This window comes from Marmota flaviventris, chromosome 5, assembly GCF_047511675.1.
Source record: "Marmota flaviventris isolate mMarFla1 chromosome 5, mMarFla1.hap1, whole genome shotgun sequence".
NCBI lineage: Eukaryota > Metazoa > Chordata > Mammalia > Rodentia > Sciuridae > Marmota > Marmota flaviventris.
Genome location: NC_092502.1, coordinates 110,112,883 through 110,129,078, shown reverse-complemented (window position 1 = coordinate 110,129,078; position 16,196 = coordinate 110,112,883).

Genomic DNA, 16,196 nt, shown 5'->3' with positions numbered 1-16,196 from the left:
ACACATCCCTGTTGTGAATTGCAAAGTACTACTTTTTTCCCATGTGTTGCACTCCATTGAAGGGTAACTTTGCATTTTCAGTATTTCAGGGAATATTTTAGTGAGTTTCTCCAAAGAAGACCTAGGCTAGGAAGTGTGACACAGATGTATTTTAGGGACACTGAAATGCCATTATTTAAAGTCTTTAATTTACTTTATTGCACTTTATTTCTCAGGAGGTACAGATAAGAAAAACTATCAGTAAGCAATGGAAAGGAATTATTTCCCCCAATTTTTTCTCGCTTTCCTCCTCAACTATTTCTGGTATTGACATCAATAAGACCTCTCACTGGAAAGAGAAGGATTTATGTAATATTCTTTGCTTTCGCCAAGAGAATGGAGGCCCCGTAGGCATTCTCTTTTTGTTTGGTACCAGGGCAGGGGCACTTAGCCACATCCCCAGCAGCCCCCACACACACCTTTTTCTATTTTACTTAGAGACAGGGTCTCACTGAGTTGCTTAGAGCCTGGCTAAGTTGCTGAGGCTGGCTTTGAACACTTGATCCTCCTGTTTCAGCCTCCTGAGCCGCTGGGATTAGAGGCAAGCACCACTGCGCCCAACTCCTGATAGTGGGTTGGGTTGTGGCTTTCTTGCAAGGAAGAATTTGGAGTACAGTTCAATGACTCTTTATTAGCAATACAATAATCCAAAAACATTTTTACCTAATGTTTGGAGTATATATTTGACTGTGAAGCTCATTTGGTAGCCAAATCTCATGGGGATAAGTTGAGGCTATTGTTTTTAAAATCCCAGCTTACATGTACATGCATAGGAATGATTGGTTACTGGACACTGTTCTGTTTTATTCAGCAGAAGTACACATATACATGTAGAGAACCGTCTTGATTCGCATCCCATGGAGCTGCAGTGGATCGGCCACTTAAAGCTGGGCAAGTATCCATTATTGCTCCATCACTCTCAACACAGGGACTTTGAAGAAGCTTTGCTATAGTTCTGGTGGAGGACCTGGTTAAGCTGGAAGTCTGCACATGAGAGGTGGATGCTTAGTGGTGATGAGGACTGTGTGGGATGGACCCTGGGCAGGTGTGCTTTGTACTCACTCAGCCTGGAGTCCCTGAGCCAGAAACTTGGGATACCACTGGTCTGCTACAAATCCTTGTTGGCTGGCTCCTCTCTGGTTTTTAAGGAAGCAAAAGAGACTGTCCAAAGTGGGGGAAGACCCATATCATCACATGATTTGACCCTAGTTCACACAAGACCCAGGAGCCTGCGGTGGCACCTCAGGTGCTTTGGTCCTCAAGGATGAATGAGTGGGACTCCTGAGACTAGAACTGGCAGTTCCAAGCAAGGCAGTGAAGCCAGATTTAAAATTAGGTAGTCAGTGTAGTTAGGTAAATCGGGTCTAAATCGAGTGAAATCTAAAATGGAGGCCATGCGGAGAATGACTCAGGGAAAACACAGGACAACTCATGGAATAGTCCACCTCAAAGAAATGTTAATGAACAGCCCCCAGCAAAAAGGTGCTGATTCAGAAGTCCTTCCTGACCAGATTACTTCTTTGGCCCACCTGTGTCCCACCCCTCGGGCCTTCCAACCTACATTCCATCACCAAAACTATAAAAAGGGGAAACAACCGCACTTCCATGGATTCCACCTCTTGGGTCCCCTTCTTCCTCCGGGAGAAGTCTTTTCTGCTGTCCTTTAATAATCTTCTAATTTCTACTCTGACCTTGCCTCGGTGTGCTTCTTTGGTGTTATTCTTCAACATTGGGGAAGCAAGAACTCGTCACCTGTCAACAGCGGTAACAGCAGGAGGAGGGCTTGGCTATATCTAGCAGCTACCATTGTCCAAGCTGCCTGGAAACACCCCTTCACCAGGAATCTGGAGGCCACTGGCTTCAAATTCATTATAATGCCAAATTTTCCACCCAGGAGGGCTTCCCTCTGCCACCAGTGAACACAGGTCTGAAGAAGCATGGTCTGGAACTAAACATGCTCAGGAATGTGACAGCTTGTGCCTGTGTTTTTACATGTGATGACAAGTCTTTCACCCTAAAAAAGCACAACTAATGAAACCTCTTTGGGCCATCTAGCACCCAGCAAAAGGTTATAGAATTCTTAGGAAAATCAGTGTGCCATAACAAAATTCCTTTAGGTTATATTCCAACCAAGCAAAAAGCATGTGTTTTCTATTGCCAATATACTTCCCACTGCATTAATATTAACACTTGTGAAATCCAAAAGCACCTTGAAAAGATTCAAAACAGGCATGGAGGCTTTAACAAATATCCACAGGAGCACCCAGGAATAAATGACTGATTCACCAGATTATTCTCCTGGCTTCACTAGGGCATTACCTTTATTTTCTGGGCTACTTAAATTTTTTGAGGAATGTCCATTTTACTGATCTGATTTGTGATTTATGTCATAATGAAATGGATTTCAAACTGCTGCAATAAAAGAGTTGCAAAAGGAGCTCAAGTTGTGGTGTTATAGCTACAGTCCATGATGATCCCCAAACCTACCTTGTTTTAGCACCCACAGGTTTCACTCAATTGCATACAGTTTCAGGCTAGGAGGGGTCCCAGCACCTTTCAGCCCAACTCTTGGAACCAGCCTTCCTAAGCTTCTCAACTGAGCATGCACAGGAAACTGTCCACCCTCTACTTGTCACAAGTCATACCTGCATACCTGAGGTCTTCCAAGTAAGTGTTTCCCCAGCCTTCCTTGTTTACGGGACACAAGTCACCGGTTTGGGATCATCCCCAGCGTGCCCCTTGCTTACTACAAGTAGTAGCCCTTTCCTAGGCCTTCTGCCTGTGCTGATTGGCTTTGCAGTCACCAAGGGGTGATCTCTTGGGGTTCGGTTACCCTTCTCCCACAAAAACACACAGGAGGCGAAAACACAACCTGTGATGGAAAAACTGAGCCCAGTCCTCTCAGTGAACACCTCCTCAATGAAAAGTAGCCCTGGGAAAATTGCGGTGCTAGGACCAAGAAAGCAGCTGCACAGGAAACCACCAGGTCTCCTGAGGGAGACACGGTTTGGGGGCGCTTGGCTCAGAATGGCAACCTGGAAATCCACTGGGCACTGCTGCCCCAAGGGCTGGTGAGAAACCCCGCTCCCTGTAGGGCTAGGAGCAGTGCTGGCACCAGAACTTGGCTGCAGGCACACTAGCCTTGCGGAGGCGGAGCCCTGCTTCCCAGCTGTTTTAGTCAGCTTTCTTGGCTACTGTGACTAAAAGGAGTCAACCAGCACAATTATAGAAGGAAGAGTTTATTTAAGGCCTCACTGTTTCAGAGGTCTTATCCATGGAAGGCCAGCCTCATTCCTTTGGGCTTAGGGCAGGCAGAACAGGGAAGCAGCTCAAGTGGTGGTCCCCAGCAGGAAGTGGGGGGGACTCCACCAGCCAGATAGGGACCTATACCCCATAGCCACGCCCCCAGTAAATGGCTTCCTCTGGCCACACCTCACCGGCTTCCAGTTACCACCCAGTTAATCCCGTCAGGGATTCATTCATTGATTAAATTAAGGCTAATAAAGCCAAATCATTTCTCCTCCAAACCTTGCATTGTCTCACATGTGAGCTTTTGGGGCACAGCACACCTAAACCATCACACTGGCTCCTGGAGGAACAAGTCAGGTTGTCATAGGGACAAATGAGGCAAGGCACCAAAGACAGCAGGAAATAGTTTTATTTGGCTGCAGCCAGGTTCAGAGGGTACAAGCTTTGCTGTAATCAATCAATCCCCTGAACCCCGAGTTCAGGGAGTTTCAGAGTTTTATACCCAGTGTGTAAGGGGAGGGGCTCAGAAGTTCAAAATCTGCAAAAGTTCACATAAAAGCAGCTTTTTCTTTCACTGTTCTGGTCAAGTTAACTCTTCAAGGACAACACCTGAGAAGGGGAGAGCTTCTTCTCCCCTTTCTTTCCTCCCCCTGCCAGCTGTTACCATGGAGCCCATTTGTAACTTATCTTAAAAATGTAGACATCTCTGTGAAGCCCAGCTCAAGGCCAGAGGCCTTGTTTGCACATTTCTTCAAAGTACTATACTGTATAGGTTTGTGAAAACTAGTAAGGGGGTGTCCAGCACCTGGAGTGCTGGTATCTTCTCAGCCAGTGGCCAAGTAAACAGGGTGACAGGAAAATAGGAAGTTTATCTACATTGGACTCTTTTGCAGAGACTCTTTTGCTGACAGTCCCAAAATCAGCCATGGTGAAGAGGGCTTTTCTGTGCAGAAAGGGGTGCCCTTCAAGGAGGCACAAAGCTCCTGGGCGACACTGAGGGAATCCCTAGGACAAGCATAACATTTACGTAAGTACAAAAAAGTAATAAAATTATTAAAAGCCAACACAAAAACACTACAAAACGCACGGCAAAATTTACCAAAAGAAAAATTTCTTCAAAATGAACAAAACAGAGAGCCCTACAAGGAAACTGCAAACCATGGTTTGTTGCATGGTGTCATCTTGGATTGTGATATTCCCGTGGGATGTATCTGAGACCTTTTCTGCCTAAACCTATATTTTCTAAGATTAAAAAGACAGAGATATTGGCGATGCCTAAAAGTCCCAATAGCCGGTGTTCCCTGGGTTCTACGTGAATAAAAAAGTCACAGGCAGCTGCATGCCGCTGAGATAAGGGAACTGGTGCAACCCAGAGAAATGGCTTTGGTGGCCACATCGCGTTTCCCAGGGAGGTACAAACCCGAACTTAGTCAAAGCAGAGCCCTCCATTGCAAAACCAAACTTGTTAGGAAAAAGAAACTGCGGATAGTGCTAAAGTGACAATTGTTGAACTGGCCTTTCAGAAAAATGGCATTCGCCAGTACCCACGTTTGTACCCGACGTAACCATCACCCACAAAGCTGAAATGGAGTTTGCTCTCACCAATCCGGAACTTGCTTCCACTTAAATGACAGGCGCTGCTGCTAAACCCGAGTTCTAAAAATCGGAGGCTGGAATAAACACTAAGAAATGGCCAATCCCGGACTTGCTCCGACGAAGCGATCGCCCTCCGTTGTTAAGTCTCAACTCGCCATGGACAAGCGGGGACTCCAAGGATCTGGAAACCCAAGGAGGAACCCCAGGAAGCGCTTTGGCTTCTAGCTTAGCCTCCAATCAGGACGCTTCTGGTACTGGGGCGGACAAGGAATGGAAATCACAGGCGCCTCTAAATCGAAGCTTGCTAAGCCAATAAACGCAGGACGCAGGGAGGACAGGGATCCTGCGACAGAGATGAAGCCGCCACCGAAACAAAACTCGGTTCTTTGGCGGCCAAAGAGAGGAGAGCGCTGGGAAGACTGATCTGGGAAAGAAAAAGCGCAGGCGCCGCTATAGCCAAAGGGCTGGGGAACACAGGCGCGGTGGCCCTGCCAGCCGGGCTGCCACTAAGGAACTCTGATCCGGGCAACCGCGGAAACTGCACTTTAGGACCCATCAGAGCTATGTATTCGGCGGTGCCACCGAGAAAACGCGCCAACGGAACAACTAGCTGAGCCGAGACCAAGAGAAAGTAGGCGGGAGAGAATGGTGTGCTGGGATTCCGCAAAGGACCTCAACTAGCTATTGCTGCCAGCGACAAACTTCCACTTTGGCGCCAACCTTCCACTTTGGCGCCAACCACGGTGCTGTTATCTAGAATCTGGCGACGCAAAGAAAGGAGACTTAGTGCCACCCAGGCTTGGTGCGAATATGTGCTGTGACGGGAAAACTGTCGGGGGCGCGCTGCTGGTCAGAGAGCAAATAGGAACGCCCAGAAAGACAACCTGGGAAAGGCTGCACCAACCGGCCTAGGACTGAGAAAGGGAAATCCCAGAGTGCGGAGAAACGTTCTCTCCGTGCAACTAAAGGCAGTGCTAAGGTGAAAAGCAGGCTCCTTTCCTTTTGGGTAAGGCGCTAGTGATCTGCGATTCCAGTTGCTGGTGTCAAAATCCAAAATCCTGCAAAATCCAAACCCAGTTTATGGCTTTACCAAAGCCAAAGCCATTACTTCTGGCTCCATCAGCGGTGCAGCAGGTAAATTTACACCAGATGTGAGAAGTTAGCAGGAATGTTGGTGAGTCAATGCTGCTAGTGAGATTTCCATTCCCGCTGGCTGTCCCCAAACCTGCACTTCCAACATAACCAAACCTTTCTTTTTCTTGGCCAAGTCTGGGTCCCCAATTACTGAAGTCTCCAGCTACTGACCCAGAGGGCTGCACGTGGTGAGAGCAGGCTGAGTATCACCCAAGGCGGGCATGCATCAGGCTGGTCTAAGGGAAAAGTAGGGCCTCCAGGTCACCAACAGCTGTGCTAGCAGGAAGCAGTGCTGGGTCCTCCTTGCATGCCAGCCCTCTGTCTTGGTCTGGGTTCCCTTTTCTTTTATATACATCTCAGAGCTTTTAAGGCAAATCAGATAAATGCATCCCTTTGGTACAGGAAACTCTGCCCCCCCCCAAACCTTCAAAGGAGGGCTCCCTAATTACTTAGCTGGGGTTCTGTCAAATTAACATTTTAAATGAGTCATTGATGGCTTCACTGTCTTTGAGGTGTTGCAGTGGGGGCAAAGTTTGAAGTACTTGAACCCTCCCTTTCCACTCACTTTTCAAGTAAGACTGATGCCTCTGAATTACTTTTTTCTACAAAGTATGGAGGTGCCACTGCACAGAAGGAAATTGCTCTGTCCCATGACTTTTTATGCTTCCCTCAAACAGCTGCACTACTGGAAGGGATGCCCACGGAGATTGCAGACTCCACCATGTGCATCTCCAGCAGCCCTTAGGATCTCCCACACTCCTCTGGCTGATTCCATCAAATCAATTCCATCATTTTCCCAGATGAACCTCAGCTGTTTGCAGGAGGGGACAGGTGCCCCAGAGAGGTAAGGGGACCCCTTTTGGACCCTCATCTCACCTACTCTCAAGCTGGCTACTACAGTCTTCCCCCACTATCCTACCAGTTCCTCCCCTAGCCAAAACCCTCTCTGGTACTTGAAGCATCTCCAATTGCCTCCTTTGCTGTGGGTCTGGAGAATGAAGGAAGAAGTGCCTTGTCCCCACAGGAAAAGTTACAGCCACCTTATCAGGACCAAGAGGCCAGGGCAGAGAGCTGTTTAAAGCAAAACTGGCGACCCATCAGTCCTATCCCACTCACCCACCTTGCCTACTTCATTCATTCATTCATTCACACTTTGCAGTACTGCAGATTGAACCCAGGTACTTGAGGCATGCTGGGCAAGTGCTACACCACTGAGCTAAACCCCCAACACTTCCCCTCCACCCTAGCCTTGTATCTTAGCAAAAATGTTGGAAATTAGCACCCCTAGTGGTAAGGGTGACCAACTCCAGTTTAGGAATCTAAAGAGGAGTCTGATAGGAGTTACTCCCCTGAAGAAGTGTGCATCAGAGCTACTTCAGGCCTTCAAATTCAGTCTAATTCCAGTGTGGTGTGTGCGTGTGAGAATGGCCGGAGACTGGTCATGGGAATGGCATATTCCCCATGAGGAGACCCTAAGTCTTTTTCAGTCTGAAATTGGCTACATTCTGGGCAGGCTGGCAATATCAGGTGTATAGGTGCCAGGCCATGGTTTCAACCCCCCAGGGCCAGTTGTGGGGCACAGATAAACATGTGATGTGGAGCCTTTCACAGGCTCTGTCCTCCTTTGTCATTGGAAAGAGGAAACAAAGTGTAAACAGAGAGAGATATGTCTGTAAAATGTCATTAAGGAAACCTTCACCAAACCAAGATATGCAGCACAACAACAAGACTTGTTACGATATTATTGGCTGAAAAAAGGTGAAACACAACAAACTTTCTCTAACATTTGAGGCAAAAATGCAGAAAGGAAGTTTGGAACCACAGCAATGTGCACAGGTGAACCTTGTGGGAAGTATGGACATGGTTCAGAAGCTATGCAATAATGTCTTAGAAAGATAGTAATAATACATGTCCATGCTTTCCAGGAAAACAAAGAAAATCTTTTCCTCTGCCTTGGGAGGTTCAATGGCCTTGGTTGGGACTGTGAAATAAAATGGAAACAGCTGAACAGAACCAAAGGCATAACAGATTTATGAATTTTAAGTTTTGTGTATACGGAGGCATCACAGAAAGAACTAATTACTCCAAAGGAGTGGTGAAATTGGAGAACTTATAATTACCTTAATAGGGAATTAAGATAGTTTGTAGAGAATGTCTGTTTGAGTGTGGTGGCAAATTCTCTTATCAGAGGGAGATGTAATTGTTTCTCGGTGAGTACTAATAATGATCAAGGTATTTGGGAAAGCCCTATTTTTAGGTATAAAGAGATATTTCAGAAACTCAAATGCCTTCAGTTCAAAATAATCCTTATGCCAAAGTGGCATATATTGAGGGTGACTTTCTTTCATAATTCCCTTTATTAGGAAAACTCCTAATTGTAACAATTGTTTTTAATTTGGTTCCTGTCACTATAACAGAATCTCAGAAACCAGGCAACTTATTAAGAAAATAAAAACATTTTCTATGGGTTCTGGAGTCAGGGAGGTCAAAGAACATGGTGCAGGCAACTGAAAAGGACCTTTGTGCTACCTTGTCTTATGATGGAAAGGCACAGGAACATGTGTGTGAAGACCCACTATTAAAAGCCCTTTCATAAAGGGCACTGAAGCCACTCATGGAGGCAGAGCCCTGCTGGCCTAATCACATTTTTAAAGCCCCACCTTCCAGATACTGATCCATGGGAGATTCAGTTCCTATGAATTAGCTTTCAGGGATACATTCAAACCATAGCAAGGATCTCCACCCCCTTCTTTCAAATGTCAATTTGAGGCTCAATACTGAGGTAACAGTGATCATCCCTGGGCCTGGTATTTCAGGTGAAGACAAAGACCATGGTGACTAATAAACAGCAATAAAAGAGAACATTCCCCAGGGTCAGTGCACAATTCTTCCTATTGCCTCTTGTCTCAATAGAGAACTCCACTGTGTCACCTTATTCACCAGCCAAAAAGAGAGCATCTTCCATTGGTCTCCTGGATTGAAAATTCCCCCTTCCACCTGGCCATTTAGTGTCCGTTTTGCATCCTTGTTGCATCTCAAACGAGTTTGCTTTGAGATGCTCTCTAGAAAAGATGGAGGGATTTTAAGTACCCTGAGTCCCTAGTCCCTGCAGGGTGAAGGGGAGCTCCCTGAGTAGCACTCCCAATACACTTATGGAAGATTTCTTCCTGATCCTTCCACATAGTGTCTGCTTCCTGGTGCTACTTTTATTTTGGGTACAGTAGTTTCTAATAATCTAGGGCTGTATTCAGCTACTGATTCCAGGAGCTCACCCAGCTCTGGGTTATAACTGTGTGTCTCTCCTGTGAAAGGAAAGCAGCAGTGCATGAGAACAGCATGAACCTGGGCCTAGTTGAGTTCAGATTACACAAGGCAACTTGAGATTGTGAATGTTATGACATTAATGTGAACCACTAGGAACCTAGTGAGAATTTCTTTCACCAAACTTTGATGTGAGTCTTAGAGCACTTGCCTGAGGAACATGTACTGAGGACAGTGAATACAGACATCATTCCCCCTAGAAAGGGGAATGCGTACATAGAGGGTGATATTAAACAAAACCCCTTTAAACTGAAGGTTCCCTGAAATCCCTGTCCACATTGGGCCATGCCAGATGCTAGCCAGAAAAGGGGCAGGTCCTAAGGTAAGTTCCACAACTACCAGCAGCAAGGGTAGAGTGTGACTGGAAATATGTATACCAGGCCTAAGAGCCAAAAGTATTCTTAACATGAAAATGTGAGGAAGGAAAGCATAAATCAGTTTACATTTAGCTTACATTGGCTATAGATAAGAGAGGCATTACAATGCAAAATGGGGAAATTTGGGGACTAGTGGGACAGTTCACTTGTTGTTTCTGGATTGGTCAGAGTTCATAGTCCAGAAAGTTCACAGATAAGCTAGAAAGCTAGATGTGGTAGCTCTGGTAAACTGCCACATGGGGTTATAAGTGAAAATTTCAAAATATATTCAGGAATGTGGGTCATATCTGTTACTGTGACACTAAGCAGTGAACTCATTGAAAATCTCTCTCTCTCTCTCTCTCTCTCTCTCTCTCTCTCTCTCTCTCTCTCTCTTCTCTATCACTATATCTCTCTCTATCTCTATCTATCTCTCTCTCTCTCCATGCCCTGGTCTTGAAATTTGGAATATCTCAGTTTTTTTTTTTTTAACTAGTGATAAGTAATATGGCATGAAGTGTTCAGTCTCTGGATAGAATTAGAGTTAGGATTATGGTGAAGGAGGTAGGGAAGTTCAAAGGGAGAATAGGAAAAAGGATGCCAATAAAAAAGAATGAGAGAGGGAGGGAGGGAACATTCATCCTAGATTTCTGAGTTTCTGTTAACATTTCTGGGTATCATTATTCAACACAGGGAATTCACAAGGAGGGTAGGCTTAGTGTTGAGTTGTCTGAGTGCATCCAGTGCATGTGTTCAGAACAGAAAAAGGAATCCACTATTGGAGTATTAGAGCTTGAGTTGGGGGAATAGATTCATGTGGGGGATAGATTTACTCTCCTGCTTGGTATTTCAGGACAAGGGACTGGATGGGCCCTTCGCAAGTGAATGTATGGCATGAGAAGGATGCAGATACAGGTCCCCAGTGAACTCAAACTGTTAAAAGGTGAATGTGTTACCACATCCAAGTCCATGTACTCACCCCTGGTAAGCAAATACTTGGAAATCAACAGTTCAGAAACAATCAGGTTTACTTAAGGGTTGGCACCCTGAGAAGGTGGGGTGTGAACATCATTCCCAGAAAGACCACCTCAGGGAACTCAGGTGCATGCATGGGGTCGTAAAGGGAGGGAAATGAGGTGTAGCAAGCAATGGGCAGGAAGAAGGTGTGATGGGGATGATCTTCAACCAGGGCATCTGTCTGCTTCACCGTTTTTCCTCCTCAGAACGTTCCAACCAACATGAATCTCCTGGGAATAGTTCTATATTTCTTTAGCCACAATGATTATTTTTCTGCAAGTTAAATCTCACAGCAATTTTCATGCTTTGTGTTAACTGATGCACAGAAGTGAAGACTTAGGAGGTGCATTCCACATTCTGATGTAATCTGAAGGTCACCAAATGATTTAGGTTTCGTCAATCTAAAGAAAGGCTACGTAGCAGTGAACATAGTGGGAAGTTGGGTGCAACCTTTCTTTAGAATTTAGAATACTTGGCAAAGGGAAGGGAAGGAAACTTTCCAAGGAACAACTCACATGACAGAGGCTACATTGATGAACATTGAGGAAAAACTGTGCTTGTTTTACTTTTTCTATAACTAAGTAGGCCTTTCCTCAGACAAAATTTTACAGTTTGAAAGAAACTGAACAATATGCATAAAATCTATTTAAAAATTACAAACAAAGAAATGTTTTAGAGTATATTCTAGTTTGTTTTAATGGTTTATCCTCACATAGGAGGGCAAACTACACTTTGACAACGTAAGTAGGATGGCAGTGGGGGTAGTATTTTAAAGGGAAATGTAAGGAATGAACCTAAATTTAGAATATATCTATACTTCAAACCCAAATGTTAACTTTTTGGCCAGTGTACATCTTTCGTGTTTTTCCGCCGGTACATTCTCTCTCTCTCTCTCTCTCTCTCTCTCTCTCTCTCTCTCTCTCTCTCACACACACACACACACACACACACACACCACACACCTACAAGCTGAAAATGATCACTATCCAAACATTTAAATTGGGCAATAGCTGGCAATAAGGCATTAGAAATAAAATATTATGAATCCAAATCAGGACATATGAAATTGGTGAACAAAATCTCACGATATGGTTACAACTTATTAAGTGATGGAAAGGTAGTGAAACAATGGAATGTATCTCAGAGTTCCACTTGTTTTATATGCATGAATATTTTGAAAATAAACAGCTCCTCAAAAGCTTCTCAGAATGTGAGAAGTACTAGTTCACCCTCCAGCTCCCCCAAGATAGATACTCAGGCACTTTGGGGACCAGGCCACAAGCCCGCCTGCCTCAGTCACCCACCTTTGGTCTCTGAGATCTTCACCATTTTCCCCAGAGACCCTCAGCTGGAGATAGGATGTTCCAGTAACACTTCTGTGTTTGTTCAGACAGTATGTGACAAGTTTCTTTTTCACTTTGCTTCCTGCCTTTTTCTGTGGCCTGCCCAATAAAAGGGTCCACCAAATGTGAACTCCTGCCACAAGTGTTCCTCCTTAAGCTGGAGGCTCAAGATGCAGGCCTGCACTGGGGAGTCCTAGGGACTCAGAGTAAGAGCTTAAGTCAGGAGCCAAAAGTTCAGGGTTTAAAGCAAAAAAAGAGAGTACACACTGAACTGCTTGGCAGTTATGGAATCCTTGCCTCATTGCCCTCATGGCAGAAACTGTGTCTAAGCTACGCTGAGGAGAGCCCATTTGAGAGGCTTTAGAATTCACCTTGCTTCAGCCTGGAATGAATAGGCGACCAACCAGAACCGACTCATCCACCAGATGGATGGGGCCTCATATTACTTTTGAAGCCACATGCAAGTAGATATAATTTCATTCAAAAGCCACAAAGAGGAGAGGGGTAAAAATAAAGGGGGGGGGGGGACAAAAACTCCAAGTTCAAAGAAAATGTTTCATATGGTGTAAAATTTTTAACATTGCCTTTAAGCCAACACAGCCATAAGATATGATTTTTCTCTTATGGAGGAAAGGACTGATGAAGGTAAAAGCGGGGCTAGGGTCATGTATGTACGGATGCGACCCTGCCAGTCAGAGCGAGGGCACCATCACCCAGCGTCAGGGGTGTGCATGCAGGCGCACAGGAGCAGGAGTAGGCAGAGGGGCAGAGAAGAGGGCCCGTACCTGCACCTGCGCCTGCGCCTTCAGTGTCTCTGCCTTTAGCTTCCAGGAAGGGCCTCCCGCATTTTAATTCATCTCATGAAAAGAATCCAGAAAATCAACTTCAAATCATTGCGTTAAACATTGATTTGATTTTTTTTTTTTTTTGGCCACGTTCCCAAGAGAATGTTCCGAAATGTATGATGTTTGTTTACAGTTGTGTGCGTTTGAGAATTTCTTTGTGGATGCGAAAGGAATATCCCTGTGGATGAGTAGGTTGGAGAGCGCCAGTGAGGGTCCTCCAGAGGACTGAACCAGGAAAGCTCCTTTCTTGACTGGCGGGAGCATGAGCAAGCAGCCCTGTCAGGGGAGCAGGAAGCCAGTGTAGGCTGGGAGCCAAAGGAGCAGGTGGCACTCTGAGCGGCCATGCAGGGTAGAACTGGGGAGAGGGCACTGTGAATCGGACAGCCCTGTCTGTCCAGTGTCCTGGATTCTGTTCATGCAGGCGGTGGTGACAAGCAGGATCAGAAGTCGCACTTACTTAACAGCTCTGAGCCTCAGAGACATGCAGCAGATGGCAGCCCTGTGAACCTGGCCTGGGAAAACACTGGAACTTGGGGCCTGCACCTTCAGAGTGGCGTTTCTGGCATCTACCAGTTGTGCAGCCTCTACCACTTTAGACTGAAGAATGACACGTGGTAGGGACAGATCCATCGCTGATTCTGACCCGTGAGAGAAGGTCTCTTCTCCCTCTGGTGGGTCAGGAAACTAGTCCAGAACTTAGCTCATGTGCATGTGTCTAAAGAGGCAAGTGCAATTGTTGGTCCTAAAGTCAGCCTCAAATTTTGAGCAACAGTGGAAGTGGGTTTAGGGTGGAAGTAGGGTCTGGTTCAGATTGAAGCCTTTCACTTGAAAAACTTCCTTTCTGAATTGATCTGTGTAGCAGCTCTTTGGTCTTCAGTTTCAAGGTCCACTCTTCCTGTTCTCTGCCTACCCCTCAAGCACCACCACTCTCAGGCCCTACCCTCAAGGTCGACTCAGGAGCCCAACTCTACTCCTTTTCCCAGAAAGGATTGATAAAAATCCTGGTTTGTCTCCCTGTATTCATGTTAATGAAGTAAACACATACAAAAGAGAACAAAGGATATTTATGAGAGCATTTTGGATGGAAGAGCACTTAAAAAAAGGAAAACCCACAAACTTCCAAGGTGAAATATGAGAGGAATTATTATTATTATTATTATTATTATTATTATTATTATTATATTTTTTAATTTTGTCCTCATGTAAATATAATGACCAGTATAAAACAAACATTTTGAATATATCCTGAAAACAAAGAAACCATGTAATTACCTACATGTTTTATTAAACAATTTATACTCACTTTTCAAAGATTGTAAAATAGAAAAAAAGGTGCAATATGTTAGTAGGAATAAAGTTGAATGTGGTGTTGGTTTCATTTCTTTTTGTGGTCATGTGTGTGAGTGTTTGGGTGTTCGAGAACACACCAAGAGTTAAAGCTTAATGAAATTTATCACTATTATAGATCTGTCTTGGGAGAAAGATCTGTTTTGAAGACCCAGAATGTGCCAAGGTCTTCTAGTATATAATTCTGGGAAGAAAGTGGATTCAATAAGTTGTGTATTTATAGCTTCTATAGCACTTTCCTCAGAAGGAAAGTGAGGTATGACTTCAAATTGCAACAGAAACTTTACACCTCATAGTGTATGAGAGAATGAAGCAGTTTGGTTCTGAGTCAACACATAAGATGATAGTTCTCTAGGTTTTTAAGTCCAAGTATAAAAGATTAATCCCTTGGAATGACATTTAAGGTTGTACTTGTTCTTGGTATTGGTCTCCTGGGTTAAAATTTCACCCGCAGTTTTTTGCATGCAGTCTTAGTTTGGCATTCTTGTTTCAGACCAAATGGCTTCCTTTCTACCTCCTTCTCTTTCATTTTCTTTTCCTTCCTTCCTCCCTACTTCTCTTTCTTTCCCCATCCCTCTCTCCCTCCCTTTCTTCTCTCACTCTCTCTCTCTCCCTCTCCCACTCCCTCCCCCTCTCCCTCTCTCTCCCTCCCTCTGTTTGTTTTTCAGATACTGCACACAACTTTGATATATCACAAGCTCCAGGATGACTACTGTGACTTCTATTGCCAATGCAGCTCCAGACACTTACTTTTTCCTGGACCTCTAGGTAGTTTCTTCTTCCTGAATCTTTTCTTCTGGCACTCCAGAGCTATACTCAGTGATGTCCTTTCCTTACCAAAGTTTATCTAATTCTGACTGCTGACATGTTCTTGCCTTAAAACTACATGAGTGTTTCTCCTGAAGCAGAAAAGTAATGATGCTTGGGGGCAGTGTGAATCCGGAATCTGGAAAGGAGAGTTCAGATTACACTGGTATCCAGAGTTCTTGACTGTTATGGTGCTAAGTGGAGCCATAAAGAGATGTTATGAGGTCAAAGATTAGAATCATAATTGAAGATTCATCAAGAGAACATATTGGGTGAGAGTAGGGGCAAAACAATTGTATGTAAAAAAGGCAAAGAGGAAACAAAGTACATAAGACGGGATGTTGTAAACTTTTGAAAGTACGAATTATTGACAGATATTATCAATATCATTCACCAAAAATCAATTAGAAAAGTCATTAAAATTATGGAACTCTTTTCAAATTCCCACGGATAAATACACAATACTAAACACTTCTGTACTAGGAAACATAATCATGGCTTCACTAATATTAGACACAAATTAAAAGAAGTACATATTTAAATGGCATATTAAAAAGTATTCAAAACTTTTATTACAAGGTCCAGGGATGAAGGTCAGTGGTGGAGCACTTGCCTAGCATGCGTGAGTCCCTGGATTTGATTCCTGCTATATAAAAAGAAGAAAGAATTTTCATTATAATCCATGTTATTAAAAGGTCTAAGGGCTGGGGTTGTGGCTCAGGGTCAGAGCACTTGCCTGGCACCTGTGAAGCATGGGCTTCGATCCTCAGCACCACCTAAAAACAAATAAACAAAATAAAGATGTTGTGTATCACTAAGAAAAGAATTTTAAAAATTGTTGGGAGAAGGACCTTTCTCAATACTGTTGTTTGAATGAATTCGGTAGGCTCCTGGAACATGCAACATATCCACGTGTTTTATCAATTTTAAATATACTATTTTGATACAGGAATTTCACTTTTATGAATTTATTCCACAGATTCATTTGCAGAAACAAGAAACTCTATTAAGGAAAATATAGTGTTCTTTCCTAGTACAAGATAAAAATCATCCACTTGGTTAGAACTAAGGTAACCCTTAGAATCCGAAGGGCAATAAATTGTATGGAGCTTCTAGGACATATTAAATGTCCTTATAATTCC